The sequence below is a fragment of the Paroedura picta genome, chromosome 2, assembly GCF_049243985.1.
Source record: "Paroedura picta isolate Pp20150507F chromosome 2, Ppicta_v3.0, whole genome shotgun sequence".
Taxonomy (NCBI): Eukaryota; Metazoa; Chordata; class Lepidosauria; order Squamata; family Gekkonidae; genus Paroedura; species Paroedura picta.
Window position 1 is genome coordinate 90,401,617 of NC_135370.1, and position 19,664 is coordinate 90,421,280.

Consider the following 19,664-nt stretch of genomic DNA (forward strand, 5'->3'; position numbering starts at 1 on the left):
AGGGTTAATAGCTACCAGGAATATCCTAAATTGCAACAGAATTAAGATTATGTACATGGGTGGGTGGATCCCATTTTCATATAAACCTGGACTGAGTCTGGCCTGTCTGCATGTACCCAGAAAAGAGATCTTGGCATGATGGAAAACCTTACCTTGATGTCAGACAGCAAAGTAAAGGCAATTTCCATAAGAATTATTCAGCAAGGGACTGAAAATAAAGCTGTTGTGCAGAAAATACCTTTTAGTCAAAAAACATACTAAGAGTCTCCACTGCTTAGGAGCAAACATCAGGGCAGAATTGCTTTTCTTCACAGTCTACTAAAGGTACTTGGAAACTGTAGGAAACAGAATGCTGCAAGAATTTTGGTCTGATCCAGCAGTGTTCTCCTAATGCATTACACAACAAGCATTGTTCTTGAAGTAATATGGGTACATAACAAACAACTTTCCCTGTTGACAAAAAGCATGGCTATGTCAGGTCTCATCAGTATGACTGCCAACATTTTATGGCAAATATTTCAACACTCTTGTTGGGGTCAAGAACCAAAACTTGCAAAACTTGCACAGACAGGCACAACACAGTAAAGTAATGCTCTAACAAGCAATTGGTTTTGCCTGGTTGACAGCTTCTGGATTTCACAGTTGGTGTATATGTTTGGAAAATGTAAAGGTATACCTAAACATAACTTCATAACTTGATAAAGATTTGGCAGCATACTTGCTTGTAAAAGAACCTAAGGAAATTCTGTTAAATTAAACTGCCTTAGTGTGCATGCACACCATAATCAGGACATGTTTCTGCTAAAAAATCTCAGCTTCATCAACAGAAAAAGTGAATTGGCAAAAAACCTCACTATGCAGGAAGAAATGGCCATTGACAGACCAACTCTCAGCTGCCGCTTTTCAACTTGGCATTGTCCACAGGGCAAGCAACCATGTATACCATTTATCCAAAGAGCAGGAAGGCCCTGACTGGTGCCACTGACTGCTCTTATTCCAATGGACAACTAGTAAAACAAGTGAATGCAACTGTTAAACTCTTAAGTGCCATACTCAGCTTTTAAAGCCCCAGTCACATAGCATCTTGGAAACCTGGACTATGTAAAAATAGGTGCAGTTATAGAAACCTGGTATGTGGAATCAACACATGGAATCAACCTGCTTTACAAGCAAAACAATCCTGGCTATAATCTAGAACAGTGGTCCCCAACCTTTTTATCACCGGGGACCGGTCAACATATGACAATCTTACTGAGGCCCGGGGGGAGGGAGTAGTCTTTTGCTGAGGGGCGTCGCCGCTCCACTTGCTTTCCGACCAGTGCCCCTGACTTTCCGCTGCTCGCTGGGGGGCACTGCCAGCAGCAGCTGTGCAGTGCCACGCCGAGGGGGAGCCCCAGCCATGGCAGCCTCTGGAGAGCACCAAAGGTAAGCTGGCGGCAGAGTGGCAGGGAAGCCCCCGAGGAGGAGGAGGAGCCGTGGCCCGGTACCGACTGATCCATGGACCGGTACCGGTCTCCAGACCGGGGGTTGGGGATCACTGATCTAGAACACTGAACAACATGGCCTAGTTGTGTGTATATCCCAACTTTTCTTCAAGTGTCCTTTTTAAGGTGTTCCTATATAATTTCCTAAAAATCTCCTAAATTACAAATTAGTCTCCTGTGGATTTTTTCTTAAAGCACATCTTGGGAATATGAAAACAAACATGAGGGGGAGCAGAATGAATTTAAAAAAGCAGCATTTCCTTTGAGGTGTATACTCTTCCAAGAGAAGAGGCGTAATGTTATGTTTTTTACCACTGCAAGCACCAGTAGTGTGCAATTCTGAACCCTAGCTCTTGAACTGTAAATTCCTGCTTCTTGTGTTTCATATCCAAGGGCATTCATTCATTATGGGCAAAAATTTCTGTCAGGAAAAGGAGTTTTATTCCCCTCTCTCCAGATATCTCTGTCCTTACATGACATTCACACAGATCAGCTATCTATCTTCAAAGTCATTTGCCTGGGTGACATTTGGCTGAGTCAGTGCATAGAGTAAAAAGTCTTAGCAACAAGAGCAATTTTTTACTTGAGCCAACAGATTAAAATCTGCCACTCAGTTAAGCTTTGTGGATATCTGAGATCTTTTATTAAAGCAAGCCTTCTATCATTAATTCTAAGGGGTTTTTTAAAGGTCAAGATTACATGGTTTGACTTAAGCTGTTCTCACTAGAGGACTGTCAGCTCCAATGCCATGCATGCTTATTCAAAAGCTGATCCCACCAGTTTCGGTAGGTTTTACTGCTATGCAAATACACACAGGGCTGCAGGCTGAACTGATCATCAACTCTTGGCAAGTATTTGTAAAGAATTCAGCAACTGTCAACAAAGACTATTTTGGCAACAGTCTCAAATAGGTTTCCCTTCAATACTAAAATTATGAGATGTAGATAAGCAAAGCACACAAGAATGAAAGGGGTATTTCCGCAGAAATCTGCATTCTTTCTCTCCTGAAGACATTTTTAAAGTTCCCTAACCTGTGATGCCCCCTTCAAGGATCGCTGCCTTGTTGTGGCAAGGGGGCTTGCGTAGCTCAGTGAAGCTATGAGCTATGCCGTGCAGGGCCACCCAAGACGGACAGGTCATAGCTGAGAGCTCTGACAAAAGGTGATCCACTGGAGAAGGCAATGGCAAACCACTCCAGTATCTTTGCCATGAAAACTTTATGGACAGTTCCAATAGGCATAACGATATGACGCCGGAAGATGAGCCCCTCAGGTCGGAAGGTGTCAAATATGCTACTGGGGATGAGCAGACGGCTAGTACGAGTAGCGCCAGAATGAATGAAGCGGCTGGGCCAAAGCCGAAAGGACGCTCAGTTGTGGAAGTAACTGGTGGCGAAAAGACAGTCTGATGCTGTAAAGATTTTTATTCCATAGGAACCTGGAACGTCAGATCCATGAATCAAGGCAAGCTGGACGTGGTTAAACAAGAAATGAGAAGACTGAACATCGACATTTTAGGAATCAGTGAACTAAAATGGACAGGAATGGGTGAATTTAATTCAGATGACCATCAGGTATACTACTGTGGACAAGAATCTCGCAGAAGAAATGGAGTAGCCTTCATAATCAATAAGAGAGTAGGAAAAGCAGTCTTGGGATACAATCCCCAAAATGACAGAATGATCTCAGTTCGAATCCAAGGCAAACCATTCAACATCACAGTGATGTTGCTGAAGAGGATGAAGTTGATCAGTTCTATGAAGCCCTACAACACCTTATAGAAGCAACGCCGAAAAATGATGTGCTTATCATCATGGGGGATTGGAATGCTAAAGTAGGAAGCCAAACGATAACTGGGATAACAGGCAAGTTTGGCCTTGGAGTACAAAATGAAGCAGGGCACAGGCTGGTAGAATTTTGTCAAGAGACTACAATGGTCATAGCAAACACTCTTTTCCAACAACCCAAGAGACGACTCTACACATGGACATCACCAGACGGTCAACACAGAAATCAGATTGACTATGTACTCTGCAGCCAAAGATGGAAAAGTTCTATACAGGCAATAAAAACAAGACCAGGAGCTGATTGTGGTTCAGATCATGAGCTTCTTGTTGCAAAATTTAGGCTTAAATTGAAGAAAGTAGGGAAAAGCACTAGGCCACTCAGGTACGAACTAAATCATATCCCCGACGAATACACAGTAGAGGTGACAAATAGATTTAAGGAATTAGATCTGATAGACAGAGTGCCTGAAGAACTATGGACGGAGGTTCGCGACATTGTACAAGAGGTAGCAACTAAAACCATCCCAAAGAAAAAGAAATGCAAGAAATCAAAATGGCTGTCTGAGGAAGCTTTACAAATAGCTAAGGAGAGAAGGGAAGTGAAAGGCAAGGGAGAAAGAGAAAGATACACCCAATTGAATGCAGAATTCCAGAGAAAAGCTAGAAGAGATAAGAATGCCTTCTTAAATGAACAGTGCAAACAAATAGAAGAAAACAATAGAATGGGGAGGACCAGAGATCTTTTCAAGAAAATTGGAGATATGAAGAGAATGTTTCATGCAAAGATGGGTATGATAAGGGACCAAAATGGTAGGGACCTCACAGAAGCAGAAGAGATTAAGCAAAGGTGGCAAAATTATACAGAAGAACTATACAAGAGCGAGCTTAACATCCCTGATGACCACAGTGGGGTAGTTACTGACCTGGAGCCAGACATCCTGGAATGTGAAGTCAAATGGGCCTTAGGAAGTCTGAGCAACAATAAAGCTAGTGGTGGTGACAGCATTCCAGTTGAACTATTCAAAATCTTAAAGGATGATGCAGTAAAAGTGCTACACTCAATATGCCAGCAAATTTGGAAAACTCAGCAATGGCCACAGGATTGGAAAAGGTCAGTTTACATTCCAATCCCAAAGAAGGGCAATGCCAAAGAATGTTCAAACTACCGCACCATTGCACTCATTTCTCATGCTAGCAAAGTTATGCTCAAAATCCTACAAGCTAGGCTCCAGCAATATGTGGACCGAGAACTTCCAGAAGTACAGGCAGGATTTCGAAGAGGTAGAGGAACTAGAGATCAAATTGCCAACATACGCTGGATCATGGAAAAAGCTAGGGAGTTCCAGAAGAACATCTACTTCTGCTTCATTGACTATGCTAAAGCCTTTGATTGTGTGGAGCACAACAAATTGTGGCAAGTTCTTAAAGAGATGGGAATACCAGAGCATCTTATTTGTCTCTTGAGAAATTTATATGCAGGTCAAGAAGCAACAGTGAGAACTGAACATGGAATCACGGATTGGTTCAAAATTGAGAAAGGAGTTCGGCAAGGCTGTATACTGTCGCCTTGCCTATTTAACTTGTATGCGGAGCACATCATGAGAAAGGCGGGATTAGAGGAGTCACAAATTGGGATCAAGATTGCAGGGAGAAATATCAACAACCTCAGATATGCAGATGATACCACTCTAATGGCAGAAAGTGAAGAGGAACTAAAGAGCCTGTTGATGCGGGTGAAGGAGGAGAGTGCAAAAGTTGGCTTGAAACTCAACATCAAGAAAACAAAGATCATGGCAGCCGGCCTTCTCAATTCCTGGCAAATAGATGGGGAAGAAATGGAGATAGTGACAGATTTTATTTTCCTCGGCTCCAAGATCACTGCAGATGGGGACTGCAGCAAAGAAATTAAAAGACGCTTGCTCCTAGGGAGGAAAGCTATGGCAAATCTAGACAGCATCCTAAAAAGCAGAGACATCACCCTACCAACAAAAGTGCGTTTAGTCAAGGCTATGGTATTCCCAGTTGCAATGTATGGCTGCGAAAGTTGGACCATAAGGAAGGCCGAGCGTCAAAGAATTGAGGCTTTTGAACTCTGGTGCTGGAGAAGACTCTTGCGAGTCCCTTGGACTGCAAGGCGAACAAACCGGTCAGTCCTAGAGGAGATCAGCCCTGACTGCTCTTTAGAAGGCCAGATCCTGAAGATGAAACTCAAATACTTTGGCCACCTCATGAGAAGGAAGGACTCCCTGGAGAAGAGCCTAATGCTGGGAGTGATCGAGGGCAAAAGAAGAAGGGGACGACAGAGAATGAGGTGGATGGATGGAGTCACTGAAGCAGTAGGTGCAAACTTAAAAGGACTCTAGGGAATGGTAGAGGACAGGAAGGCCTGGAGGATCATTGTCCATGGGGTCGCGATGGGTCGGACACGACTTCGCACATAACAACAACAACAACCTGTGATGATTGGGAGGGGGGATGGATTTTGTTTGTGTCATATACAATTCTAAGCTATTATAAATTAATTAATTCTTTTTCTATGTTAAGGTATATTGTATTTGTGTACAACATATTGTGTATATAGATTCCGGTGGGTAGCCGTGTTGGTCTGAAGCAGCAGAATAAAGCGTGCATGAAAACGAAAGCTTATACCTTAAATTAAAAACTTTGCTGGTCTTCAAAGCAGCAGTAGGAGGAACCAGGGACAAAGCCAGAAGAAAGCTTTGGACCTTCTCCTCAAGTTACCTAACAACGTCTTGGGAAATGCTGGCCTGCTAGACTGCAGCACCAGCTACCAGATTGCTGCTGCGAAAACTGTTAAAAGAGTTTGAGAGGCAAATGCTATTAAGAGCCATTTATAACCCTTCCTGCCACAACTCTGTCTTAAACCCTGGCATCACGGATGCTGACAGGCAACAGTCAGCTTGATGGCCTGAGGGCAGTCTGTTGCCACCATGGGCAGAACTGTTACTATCTGCTCTGCCCCATCCTCTCCCGTGCATCAGTTTGTTGATGGGGTTGAGGGTGGGTCCACAAACACCTCAGCAAAGAACAATAGAATTACATAGTGTTGAATACCTTCTGAGGCTGGGAGGGTGACCTGGGCCAATGACCTGGATTCTCAACCCTTCCTTCCATTTCCTGGGACCGCCCTACAGTCATCAAGCCATTGAGTGGAAAAAAGTTGGCTAAAAGTACCTAAATGAATTAATAAATATATAGGGCACGTTTCTTCCCACCCACCCTCTCCCTAGCTGGATAGCAGAGGTGGCATCCAGCTAAGAGCTGGTCTGTAAACCACTTTTTACCACATGAAGGAGTATCAAAGTGACTTACAATCACCTACTCTTCCTCTCCCCACAATAGACATTCAATGAGGTAAGTGAGGCTGAGAGTACTCTGCGAGAACTGTGACTGGCCCAAGCTAACCCAGCTTGCTGCATGTGGAGGTGTAGGGAATCAAGCCTGGTCCTCCAGATTAGAGTCCACCACTCTTAACCACTATCCCACAACAGCTTGGAGTTCTGAGGAGTCCTGGATGTGGCCCTCAAGCTGAAAAAATTGCCCACCTGTTCTGTACAGAGTGGCTCATATTTGGTTCCCAGACAGTCTCATGTTCTATTTACAGGACCTTCAACAGTTGAACCAAATAATGCTGAGTATTTCTCTCGTTCTATGAAAAAATACAGGTGATTCAAATCTCAGTCCCAAAGATAATGTTTTCAAAACAAGAAAACTGTAATGTCCAATAATGAAGCAAAATGTCAAATAGGCATAAAAAACAAGAACTGAACTACTTTCACTTGTGTCATATACTGGGAGTGTTGCAGTTTGTTTGTTTTTTAATTGAATTTCCAGTACTTTAAGTACGCCAGGATTCCCATCATCACCTTTATCTCCTTTGCATGAGATAAAATGCCATTATTTTCAACCGAGTCACACTAAAGCCAGACAAGCTTTTAATGACATTAAGCCTTGAACTGAGGCTAAGTAATGGATAATTTCCCCTGTAGCCAAGAGAGATTCATTCCATGCATGCATGGAACCTAAATGAAAAGTACAATTGGAGAAAACATTGGAAAGCTGAGCATACAGTCTTTGGTGCTCCTGACTCCACACGAACATGTTTTTCTAAGGTGATGCACAACCTGAGGCCATTTATTCTACAGACTTGATGCACACTGCAAAGTCCCAGCTGAGAAAAGCAAAGCAAGCGGGCCTCGGCCATCAAGCAATATGTTTTTGTGCTCCAGCAGTCCCCTGAAACCCTGCAATCAGAGCTCCATTCAGCAGCTGCCACAGCCAGACAAACAGATGTCGACTAGCAAGTGACAAATATACAGGGTTATTCTTCTGGGCACAAGCCGATTTTGTTCCCGTATTTGTACCATTCTCCACCTCAACACAATAATTAATGCCTGTTTCTTCCTTCCCCTCCCCGTTACTATACTTAACTGGTTCTACCAGCCTGCGGTAACTAAAAGAATGGCATCGTTTTCTCTAAAAATAAGCAGTTCATTTCAGCTACAACGCAAGCTAAATTAGAATTTAAGCAGCACTAACTCTTGCCAGTTACAATGGTCCACCCAAAGAAATGCACAACCATCCCCTCAGAGCTATTCCTGAAGCAACATTATTTTTGAGACTATTGGCATGAAAAATATTCATCAGTGAATTTATACTTAATTCTAGAAAGCATAAAGAGGGCTCTGCATCACAGCCTACTATGTACATTGAACCCTAGAGGGCACTAATAATTGGAGGACTCAGGCCTTGCCTACTCGGCCTCCAGGGGCTTGCAATACCTGAAGCTGCATCTTGGGCACTGTCAAGGTCTGTCCACAATTTAGCTCCACATACCCACTGGAACTGAGGGAGTGTTTATTTCTTTAGTTATAAAACAAATATTATTAATAATGTAATATAACAATTAATATATTATTATTCTGCCTTTTCTCCCAAAATGAACAATATTAAAAAAAACAATATTGCCAGAGGAGATAACTCACCTAACAACATTAAAAACCCTAAAATTTAATTGAAAGCACTTGTACACCAAAACATTTGCAGTAGGTAGCCCTTCTTACCTCCTCTGATAGCCCATTTCACAAGGTGGGGGCAACAACAGATGACCAATGCCCCTCCCTGAGCCTGTGGCAACTGCTTATTTGACAGCACATGCCAATATTCAGCAAAACTTCCACAGGCAAAGGCTGTTGTGTGACTTCCAACAACATATGCTAAACTCAAGATGAATCAGCTTGTGGAGCCTGACTGAAATTGAAGTGGTCCTCCAACAGGACCACTTTACAAAAAGCTCTCTCTGCAGTGTTTGACATGCGAGCACCGTTTCACGCAATGCAAGTTTACCACTTGCATCGTCATGATGAACATGTGTATATGAACTTATCTTCACTGTGTAAAAACTCATATGGTCTTAATCATCCCTTGGTCTTAATTACCCACACATTCTCTTCTTCCAAGTTCAGTTCTATTATTCTGAAATGCTGTCAGAACTTGTTAAAAAGGCAGAAACACTTGAATATTTAAGTGGGTTTTGGACTGCATCTGTAAAGCAGGTTAAGACGCATGAATGCAAGCGAGAATGTCGTTCCTAAAAAGTATTCTATCTTAAGGCTTCAATGCACAAAATCAATTCACTGTTTCCATGTGTATGTGTAGAGAAGATCTGTAAGTTGTGAGACAGATGAATATAACCACCACTCATGCTAATAGAGTCAAAGAACTTGAACTGTGGGCAGGCAGAGTTGTAAATATGTTACCATTTCCGCACAGCGGGTCAAATTGTGCGATGCCTTCTACCAGAAATAGCAGGATATTAAATCACGCTATTTCTCCCCTCCACACTTTAAAGCCTTCCCTGCTGAAGCACAAAAAGCAAGAGAAAGCATTCACCGCTCCTCGGCCTGTCAATCAATGGAAGCAACCAATCGGACTACCTTTTTTAAAAATTGAAGCTTACACGTGACAACGCATATTCATTCTTATGCATTGCCACATAAGGTAAAGCCGGGCAGCCAGCAGAGGGCACAGCGAGGGAGGCAGTTCCCCCCGTCAGTTCAATCTCCATTGTCAGACCCCCATCCCTTCTTCCCCTCTCTTACCCCCACCCCAACCCACTGGCCCCCCACCTGCCGCTCAGCCATTCCCTACCACAGTAATCTAGGACTCCCGCCCTTCCTCTCCCTCCCCAAGCACTTATTAAGCAGGGCTTGGTCAGAGCAGTTTTCTCAGTGCTGTGGCGAGCCCAAGGTCACCCAGCTGGCTGCATGTGGGGGAGCACAGATTCAAACCCGGCTAGCCAGATTAGAAGTCCACACTCCTAACCACTACACCAAGCTGGAAGAGAAGGGAAAGCGCAAAACAGCCACCCACCACCTACCTAGCTGGCTGGCAAGAAGGCAACTTCCCCCCCCTCCTTAAAGCGGCAGCACTGCCTGCCCTGCTGTCGGAGCCAGACCAGGAAGGCGAGGCTTGCTCGTGCAAATCCAGCCACAATGCTAATGGGAGATGCTCATGGCAGAGGGCCCGGTGGTGGCACAGGCAGTGCGATGGCGGCATGAGCAGTGTGGAGGCAGCGCCCCACTTAAGAAGTGCTTGGGGAGGGAGATGGAGGGCAGGAGTCCTAAGTGATTGTGGAAGGAATGGCTGAGCAGCAGGCAGGCGGACCAGCAGGGTGTGGGGGGGGGGAAGAGAGGAGAATAAGGGATGGGGGTCTGACAACCAAGAGGAGGAAGGGAAGGAGGCACTTAGTTTAAAAAAACTACATTGAGACTTAATGGAGGTTGAACTGACAGGGGGGAATCTACCTCCCTCGCTAGGCAGGAAATGGAGGGGGGAGGGAGCAAGGGAGCGAGGGCTGCTGATTTTATGGCACCTTTCCCCTTCTGTACATTCTTTGCCCTGGTTGCTCACAGTTTAATAGTGGCTGAATTGCGACATGACCTACGAATGTTGTCGACATCACTTGGAGGGGGCCAAATAAGCCGACACTATTAGAAGGCTGTGACGCAAAATATTCCTTGTGCAGAAATGATTTTTTGTAAAAAAACAAAAACAAAAAAGTAGCATCTATTAAAAATCTTAATAGAGATAAGTCAGAGATCACATACCTACACTCTTTAAGATTCCCCAAAACTCTATTAAGTAGCTCTGTTTTACAACATCACGTAAATGCCCTAATGAGGGGGGCTGTTTCACCAGAGGGCTGGCAAAAGAAAATACCTTGGACTAACTCATAGTATATCATATGCTTGATAAAAGGGACTGCTAGGAGACTCTGATGCGAGGAGTACAATCATACTGTTGGTTTATGATTCATCTCATGCTATTATTCATTTTAAATCAGTTACTATTTCAGGCATGTGCCAGGACTGAGCATTCCCCCACCTTCTGATTTTTATCATATTATCATCAAATATTTCTTCAACCCTGAGGTCTACACACTCATGTTAAAAATAAAAAACTGGAATATTTTATATTCAAATTGGAATCCATAGGCCACTCAGACAGTGCTTGAAAGTCGATATGTCAGTACAAACTCCTGTTTTGCCTGCCTTTGTAAAACACACATTTCTAGCATACCCATTGTCACTGAACATGTTACATTGGAATTTTAGCATTTGTTCAGTTATACAGTAAATCCTGCTTAGATGTAACAAGTAGGTGACCCACAAGAATTTACAAGGGGTACTTCCCTCCCCCACTGTTTTTTCTTTCTCTTGAAAACCTTTATAGCCTTTCTCACTTTCCTGCTTCCTTGTCTCCTTCCCAGCCACCAGTTATCTCACCTTAGGCTTGTGCGCTTGGGCGCACTTTGGCGGCCATTCGCCTCGGGCTTGAATGGCTACGGAAGTGGCCGAAGCGCACCAAAGCTCACAAGCCTATCTCACCTTTATCTACAAGCCTGTCTTCAGATTTACTGTCTTCAGTGCTGACTAAGCCTGGAACAATTCCACAGTGGGAAATTGGCAAGGACTTGTGTGGGATACCTCACTTTCCACAGTATTCCTTCCCCACGTGATTTCTTCTTTCCCTCCTCCTGGCAGCCCCCATATCCTCTCTTGTCTCTATTTCTTTTTCTCCTTCCTACACACCTTCCTCCTTTCTCCTTCTCCCCCATTTTAAGCTATTTTCATTATTTATTTACCTTATGTATATCCTACTTTACAATGAGGACCCAAAGCAGTCATCCAATAATCCTTGAGGTAGGTTAGACTGAGAATCAGTCAGGGAGCTTCCACAGCAGAGTGGGGATTTAAACCTGGCTGACTCAGATCCTAGTCTGGACCTACTTACTATGGGTTTAGTGAGGTGACTCTTGTTCAACAGTAACAAACAGCCAGGCCTGGGTGAATCATGCAAATCATATGATGGCAAGTTACCTGGTGGCTGCTGCCAGAACTGGCCCCAGTTAGCCCTCTTTCAAAGACCAAAACAGCCCTGGAAAGAATCCCTCCCTGCCCCCCTGCCTTTTCCTGAAAAAACCAAGACTTGAATACTGTTCTGGTTGCCCAACAACAGCCACTGAGCATATTAATTTCTTAAAGCTACAGGCACTGCTTCTATTATTTTAAGGATTTTAACACCTAATGTTTTGTTGTTGTTTATTTATAGTTTCAGATTTTTCTCCAACTTGCAGATCATCTCAGTTTTGTAGCAAGAGCTGCCTTGTCTATCCATGGCCCTAGTCTCTAGATTTAAATATCCACATATGGGACCATGCTGAGAATTAGATGTTAAGGGAAAGCATTATTCTCAAAAGGCAGCAGACTGTTTATTTTACTTATTTTGTCCTCAAGGGCTTTTATCACTGTTAATTACTTCAAAATCACTGGTTTCAAAAGGATGAGGGGAAAAAACCTTTATAAAACAATTTGTTCCTAGTATAAAAAGACCATTCAAGTACAGGAGCGATTAATGTATTTGAACCAGCAGTCACAGGAAAAAAGAGCAAAGCAGGTTGGTTATGTAAGGTTAGAATGAAACCTGCAACAGGTCATACACACTGCAGTCAAGAGAGAGAGATCCTGGGAACTCACTGCATGGGCAACAATAAGGGGAAGGGCACAAGAGGGTAAAATGCAAGTATGCTGAAATTGACAGAAAAAGGCACTGCAGGATTACTACAGCAATCTACCAAAGTTGCCCAATAAACCCATTTTGAGTAAAAGCCACCCATTTTCTTGTTCAGTGTGGCCAAAATAAGCAATACATGCATGCACACACACACCATGAACCTAGCTATTTCTCAAGGAATGTACTCTGAGGGATATTTGGCCCTGAATGCAACACAGTTCAATCTCATCCTTTTAAAACCCGTATAATGCATTAAATTAAATTGTATTTACATAGATCAAGATGGGTAGCCATATTAGTCTGCCTGTGGCAACAGAAAACAATACAGAGTCCAGTAGCACCTTAGAGGCTCACAAAAATTGTGGCATGGTATGAGCTTTCATGTGTCACCACTCGCTTCTTCAGAAAGCTCAAAAGCACGAAAGTTCATACTCTACAACAAATGTTGTGAGTCCTTAAGGCGCTAATGGACTCTTACTCCCAAGGCGCTAATGGACTCTTACTCTTTTCTATTGTGTTATGTTAACATAAACTGATTTTAAACTTCTCTCTGGCTGTTTATCTGATTTCTTGGTCATTTCTATTTTGGAAGAGAAAGTAAAAAATGGGCATGTCGTATTCCAACCAGAGTAGGCCTGAAGCAGGAGCTGCTTTAAAAGTCCTGTGCATGAAAACATAGTTTACACTGCAGCGAGAAAGCATGAGCAAAGCCAGGGCTGCATCATCATACTTTATATAGCACATGAAAGGCAGGCATGCAGGCAGCACAAGACTTGACCCACAGAATAAAGAAAGCCCTGGTGGCATTAACCTAGTCAGAACTGCCCGGTGGGTGGGCATGGCCAGGCCTATGTCATTCTTACTTCTACTCCAGTGGGGGAAGTCATGCAAGGCTGGTTGATCTCAGACTCATCATCTCCCAAGTGGAACTGCGGGAGGTCTAGTATAATCAGTGCTCTGAAACAGCCTATGGAAGATGCTAATAACTAAGTAACATAAACAATCCTCAAATGTCTCAGATTAAATTTACATGAGGGTTCTCCCTCTATCCCATGCTTTCTCAATCAGGGATTTGTGAAACCCTGGGATTTCTTGACAGCCTTGAAGTGTTTCCCAAATGGGTGGGAGCTAATTACATTTTTATATAATATTTAATTTGTTAAAACATTAATCTAGCTACCCATTTACCGGTTTATCCAGGACAAATAACTTGTTAATGTTAATAGCTATTCAGACAGGTGGGCATGTATATTTTTTTGTAAGTTCTCTGATAACTCTTTGCACTCCCCTCCTTAGCTGCATGACTGTGAACGGATGGTCCTGTTTCAGCATGGTGGGTCTTTTCTACCTTTCCCATTCCACGATTCTGCAGTCTTCAAAATATACACAAACATTAAGAACATTAAGAGTAGAACTCCCCATTCAGTCAAGTGTGCCGTGATATATTATACATAGAAAGATTAAAACCCTAATTCTAAATGCAAGCACTTATCACCATAAGCAGTAAAATAAATGAATGTTACTTTATAAAGCATAACAAAAATATTACCAGTATTTGCTACAGTCTATTATGATTTTACACTGGGCAATGAATGTGATAGTAAAATTACAATACCACCCAAACAGACCTTTTCACTCAAAAGTAAATCTCGCTGCATTCAACAGAACTGACTCATTAATAACCGTGTTTAAGATGTGAACTAGCAATTAAATTCAGTTTATGACATAGGCTTTATTCTGCCACATCAGCCTAACCCACAGAATTACTACAAATAGAGCATATGATCCTAAGTGGTATGATCCAGAATCTAGTATGTTACTGGTATTCATGACTAATAGCTGCTTATTTATCTCCATCCTTTTATTTTTCCTGGGATAACCAGGGTAATGTATAGTAAACAAAAAAAAAAACCTAATCAATGTAGGAAAATACGGCTATTAAGATAACACGATATACAGCTGACTATTTTGAAACCTTCTGTAAATCCACCTCAGGGCTCTACAGAACTCAAGTGGGGTGTCATGCTTCCTCATCTTCAAATCAAGACTGCCACTTCACCATCCCCATATAAAATGCTGTGACTTTAGCTATTATGTCCCAGTTAGATCTACCACAAACCAAGAGCATTCCAAATCAATATGCAAGCTTCTTTCAAGAAATGGATTAGAATGGATCTGGCAGAAATTTTCCACTAACCGAATTCTCCCACCCAGGTCAGACCTCTAACTTTCTCTGCATGCTGTTCCTGGGGGTCCACTATTCCTTAGGAGCTGCACTGAGGGGACATATGGTGCTGCCGTTGGAGAGGGGAAGCAAGAAAGTCTTGTTCCACTACCAAGTGGAACCAAGATTTATCATAGGTTCAGGATTGCGAAAATCTCTGGTAATTTGGGGGTGGAGCCTTGGAGAGGGACTTCAGCAGAGTCCACCCTACAAAATTTTCTTCAAGGGAAGACATCTCTGTCACCTTGCAATTCCAGAGGATTTCCAGCCCCCCCCCCCCCAATAGAGGTTGAGAGCCAGCTTGGTGTCATGGTTAAGAACGGCAGCCTCTAAACTGGAGCTGGGTTTGATTCCCCATTCCTTCACATGCAGCCAGCTGGGTGACCAGGGGCTAATCACAGTTCTGTTAGGGATGTTCTCACAGGGCAGTTCTATCATAGCTCTCTCAGTCCCACCTATCTCACAGGGTTTCTGTTGTAGGGAAAGGAAGGTGACTGTAAACAGCTTTGAGAGTCCTCAGGTAGTGAAAAGCGGGGTATAAAAAACAACTGTTCTTTGGCAAACTTGCCTTACCATTGAACCCAAGCCATGACTTGAGATCATTGTCTGAAGTCAGTTTGGATTAGCTCAGATTCAGAAATAAAGACAAACTATGGTTATGGCAACCTCTGAGGAAATCTACAGAAAACTGGAGGTCACAAGTGAATCCATGAAACACTCTTAAGGCTACCAGTCCCCAGGTGGGACCCGAGGATCCCCTGGAATTGTAGCTCATTGCCAGATGACAGAGGTCAGTTTCTCTGGAGAAAATGAATGCTTTGGAGGGTAGATTCCATAGCATTATACTCCACTGAGGTTCCTCCCCACCCCAAATCCCACCTTCTTCCAGCTCCACCCCTAAAGTCTCCACCCCCAAAATCAACCCCAAAGTCCCAACCCAGAGCTGGCAACCCTAGACACTATCAATCTCCAAGCCATTAGAAAACATATTATCTGAACCAAACTAGAGTATTTAGAGCCATAATGTTTCCTTGTGAACATGATAACTGTGAATATAATTAATAACTTAATATCAGTGTTATGGCCAGTGGAGTTATTGTTTTAGACATCATTTCTTCCCACTAAAAAGTAGCTTACCCATTATAAAACATAACTACCCATCATAAAACATAGCTACCCTTTATAAATCCTCTTTGCTTGGAAATTGTTAACTTTTTTTCTGATGGATCAACTCCTGCCTAAGTAACAAATTATCCCATGGCAATGGGAAACCTAGGAACTTATTTGCAAGTCCTTGGAAATCACAAAGAACTGTAGAGACACTACAAGCATCATCGTATTATCTGTATCACAAAAAAGGCTCTCTCTTTAGGCAAGATAGTATCAATATTTTAGCCTTGCTTTATCCCATAATCCATATGATTCAATATCACATTTTAAAAGATTCAGAAGCATTTTGAATTACTTCCCCAATGCATTATTTTTATATGGAAACGGATTACTTACTCAAGAGAGCAATTTAGCTTTCAGTATAGACCTTCTAAACCGCAAGCTGCTCCTTCAGTTACATCACAGCCTTATACTAATAGGAAACTTTCACAATGCCTTTAAACAAGTGCCTAGAAATTACAATTTTAAGCATTACTATGGACAAATTTACAGTGAACTTAACAATATTCTCTTCATCGGCAACTGCAGCACTTAGTAACTCTTTGTTAATATATAATTATGAGCAAGTAACTTTGTTCCATATATAATGGGGAAGTCACACTTTCTCTGTTCTGTTTAACAAATAACTATCTGAAAGTCAAACTCTGCAGTTTCTTTGTCAATGATGTACATTTCTTTACTCCCTTATCTATTCTGTGTCCCTCATAAGCCAATCCAACAGAGTAGCTACAATTTATTCCATATGAAAGATGAGAGGATTGCTTCTAGTTTCTTGTTTATTTTAATTTTAGACTAAAATAAAACTTTAAATGGCTTAATCTAATAGATTATTAATTTCTAACATGTTTTAAGGTTAACTCTGATTTTGAATTTTGATTAGGTGTGCATAGGACTGCACTGTGAACACATTTCATAATATATTACTCTTTTTTGAGCCTGTATCATTCTAAACTACTCCAAAACATTTTGTACCTAAAAGACGAAAGAAGCAAGTAGTCAAAAATAATTACTTAAAGTCCTTAACAGAATTAAGAAAACATACACCCAACCAAGGAGGCAAACCATACCCTATTTATTTGAACTTGAATTGAACCATAAATTAGTAACAGTCACACCATAGTTCCTACACAGCCATGTTTGCAATTATCACCTACTAAACGAGCCACATTTACTTCCTTTCCTAGCATGAAGTCTGCACCTCAAGGAGGCTTGTAGGTTACCCATTCCTCTGGCAGTGGTCATTTCAAGGTAGGAACCATCTTTTAACCATAAACCTCTTCCTTTCCTGGAACATGGGTCAGGTGCCATATTGGGGCACAGTACTCAGAAGAGCCACAAAAGGCCCCTGAAGCCACTAAACTAGTATCACTGCCCTGAATACAAGAAATGGTAACAGTTCAAAATAAGTGGTTCAAAAGTTGAGAACTCAGGATATTACACTGAGGTATAGAGAGGGCTCCTCTCTACTCCAGCTGTATTTGGAACGACTGTATTTCTCAGTCCACCATCTGCAAGAAAGAGACTGGTAGGCTAAGCCTAGGAATGGTGGTCCTCCTGGTGCTTTAGCAGAGGACTGACCACTCACAATCTGCTGTCTAGCAATATGGCTCCAATGTGGAGGAATACTGAAATGAGACTAAACTCTTCTTGCATTTCCTTGCTGTTGTAGTTCCTCCTTGTTGCCATTCTACTATACGTAAACAAGTCCTTTTCCATCTCTTTTTTCTTTTTCTTAGTGGGGCTTCAGGAGGAAGGAAGGCTGTGAGAAAGGGTAGAAGGAGATTGCAGTGTGAAAAAGTGGGGTAAATCGGTGTTTAACTGTTTTAAGCTGAATAAGAAACTAATCGTTTTGTTAATCACATCCTGGATGAACATATGACTTGCCCTCTCAAGAGCAGCATATTATTTCAACTAAGATACCCATAAAGAAACAAGCTTTTCTTCCTCAAAACAGAGGCACATTCAAGACACCATTTAGCTATCATGGAACAGAACATTTGTTTATTTAGCTCACAGTAACTACAACTTGATTCCACCACCATTATCATTTAATAAATGGTCAGAAATCTGCATATCTTTGTGGAAATCTTGTTTCAAATTTTAGCCTTCCTAATTTCATCTCTATCTCAGCATCAAATGCACTGAGCACTCTCTTCCTAATGAGGCCAGCCAACAAATGCCCTCAAGAAAAGAGAGGGCATTTGTGAAATTCAGTCCCTATGACTTGTCTGGATGAACAGCACGTGGCCCTAGTGTCCCTATGCTCTTGAGATGTTTCCTTCCCAGAACATCCTGTGCCCCTGGTCTCTTTGCATAAGGCTTCATCCTAAATATGTTTATATTCTTAACCCTTCCTCAGCTTCTATTCCTATTTTTCAAAAACTCATATGCTGACACATCTCATTTCCTGTGACACTACTGTAGATTTAGGGCATTCACTAAGCTGTACTGAGAAGTTTTAATCTATTGTGATGCCTCGTAGCTTTGGCTTGCCGACTGCCAGCATTGAGACTTTTTCTTCCTTCCCTTGCTTCAGCTTCTAATATATATATTGACAAATACAAGCTCAGACCAGGAAGCCACTTTATCCAATCCAAGAAGTAACATAAATCATAATACAGCTGCTAAACCACATTTCTGACCCCTAGAGCATCATAGTAAATTACTTCTAAAAGCCATTGAGCTCTAGGAAATTTATATATAATTTCTTAATGTACTACTTATTCAAGCTATCAATGGGAAATTGCTTCAGGGTCAATTCCAGAATCCTGTGAAATCAACAGAAATGTTTGAGTGATATTGTGGAGGCAGCATTAACTAAGAAAGTGTTTTTAAAAATTACAGAATGTCTTTATAATCCTATATTTCATAACTCTGAATTGACTTCTCAATTGGGCTGTTCTTTATATTGGCATATTATTAATTGCATCTTCTTCCAATGGAGCACATTATTCATTCATTTGAGAGGGTATAGTGAGATTTCCAACTCTGGAGGGAACCCACGGCATACACCCTTAGCTAGGCTTCCCACCAGAAACACTGTGGAGGTCCAGAAACACTGTGGAGACAACACAATAGTTCCAGAAGCTCCATTCACATAGCATGCAATCAGGAATGTTGTTGAATGCTTTCTCAACCCAAAATATAGCAGTTGGCTAGACTCCAAAGATCCACAAAAAATTATCCACCTAAAATAATTGCAAAGAAAATCTGTGTTTTGTCCTGCCTTGCTGATAAAAGCCACAAGAGGGGGACTGGCTGTGGGTAAGGTGAGTTATCTGGCATTACGCTGCCTATGTTCAAGGAGGCAGTGAGTACCCTTGTCCTGAAAAAATGTCTCCTTTGTTGGAGAACTTTTGGGCCATCTCCAAGCTTCCATTCTTGGACAAGATGCTAAAGGAGGTTGGTTGCTTCTCTGCCCCAGGGGTTTTGGTAGAGACTGATTCTCTAGATCTATTTCAGTCTGGCTTCAGGCAGGGATTTGGAATTTAAACTGCTCTGGTCACCTTGGTTGATGAACTCTATCAAGAACTAGATAGGGGGGATGTGACCCTGCTGGATCTCTCAGCAGCCTTCATTACTATTGACCATAGTATCCTATTGAGCCTCTCCTGAGCACTGAGACTAAAGGACGCTATTGTGGTAGTCAGAGTACTTTCTCTGGGGTAGTATTGGGAGATTTAGTATTGGGAGATTTCTGCTCATGGCCACTGGCCTTTGGAGTTGAGCAGGGTTCAGTCATCTCCCCTGCTATTTAATACTTACATTAACTCATTGGGAGAGGTCATTAGGAGAGTTGGGCTGTGGTGTCACTAACATGGTTATGATACCGGGCTCTATCTCTCCCACCTAATTCCAGTGCTTGGAGTAGTAATGGGGCAGATGAGGATGAACAAACTAGGCG

At 42.3% G+C, this 19,664-nt stretch overlaps 1 protein-coding gene across 3 annotated transcripts in view; it reads right to left on the bottom strand.

Annotated features, from left to right (window-relative positions):
• Positions 1 to 19,664, bottom strand: part of OSBPL5 (oxysterol binding protein like 5) — a 212,596-nt gene that overhangs the window by 105,840 nt on the left and 87,092 nt on the right. Inside the window, exon 1 of one of the 3 annotated variants that reach the window (XM_077321554.1) lies at positions 16,097 to 16,115. The exons of the other annotated variants lie outside the window; for them this stretch is intronic. The gene's annotated coding sequence lies outside the window, so the exon portion shown is untranslated. Of the gene's footprint in view, positions 1 to 16,096; positions 16,116 to 19,664 lie in introns of those variants that run through there. 3 annotated transcript variants of the gene reach the window in all.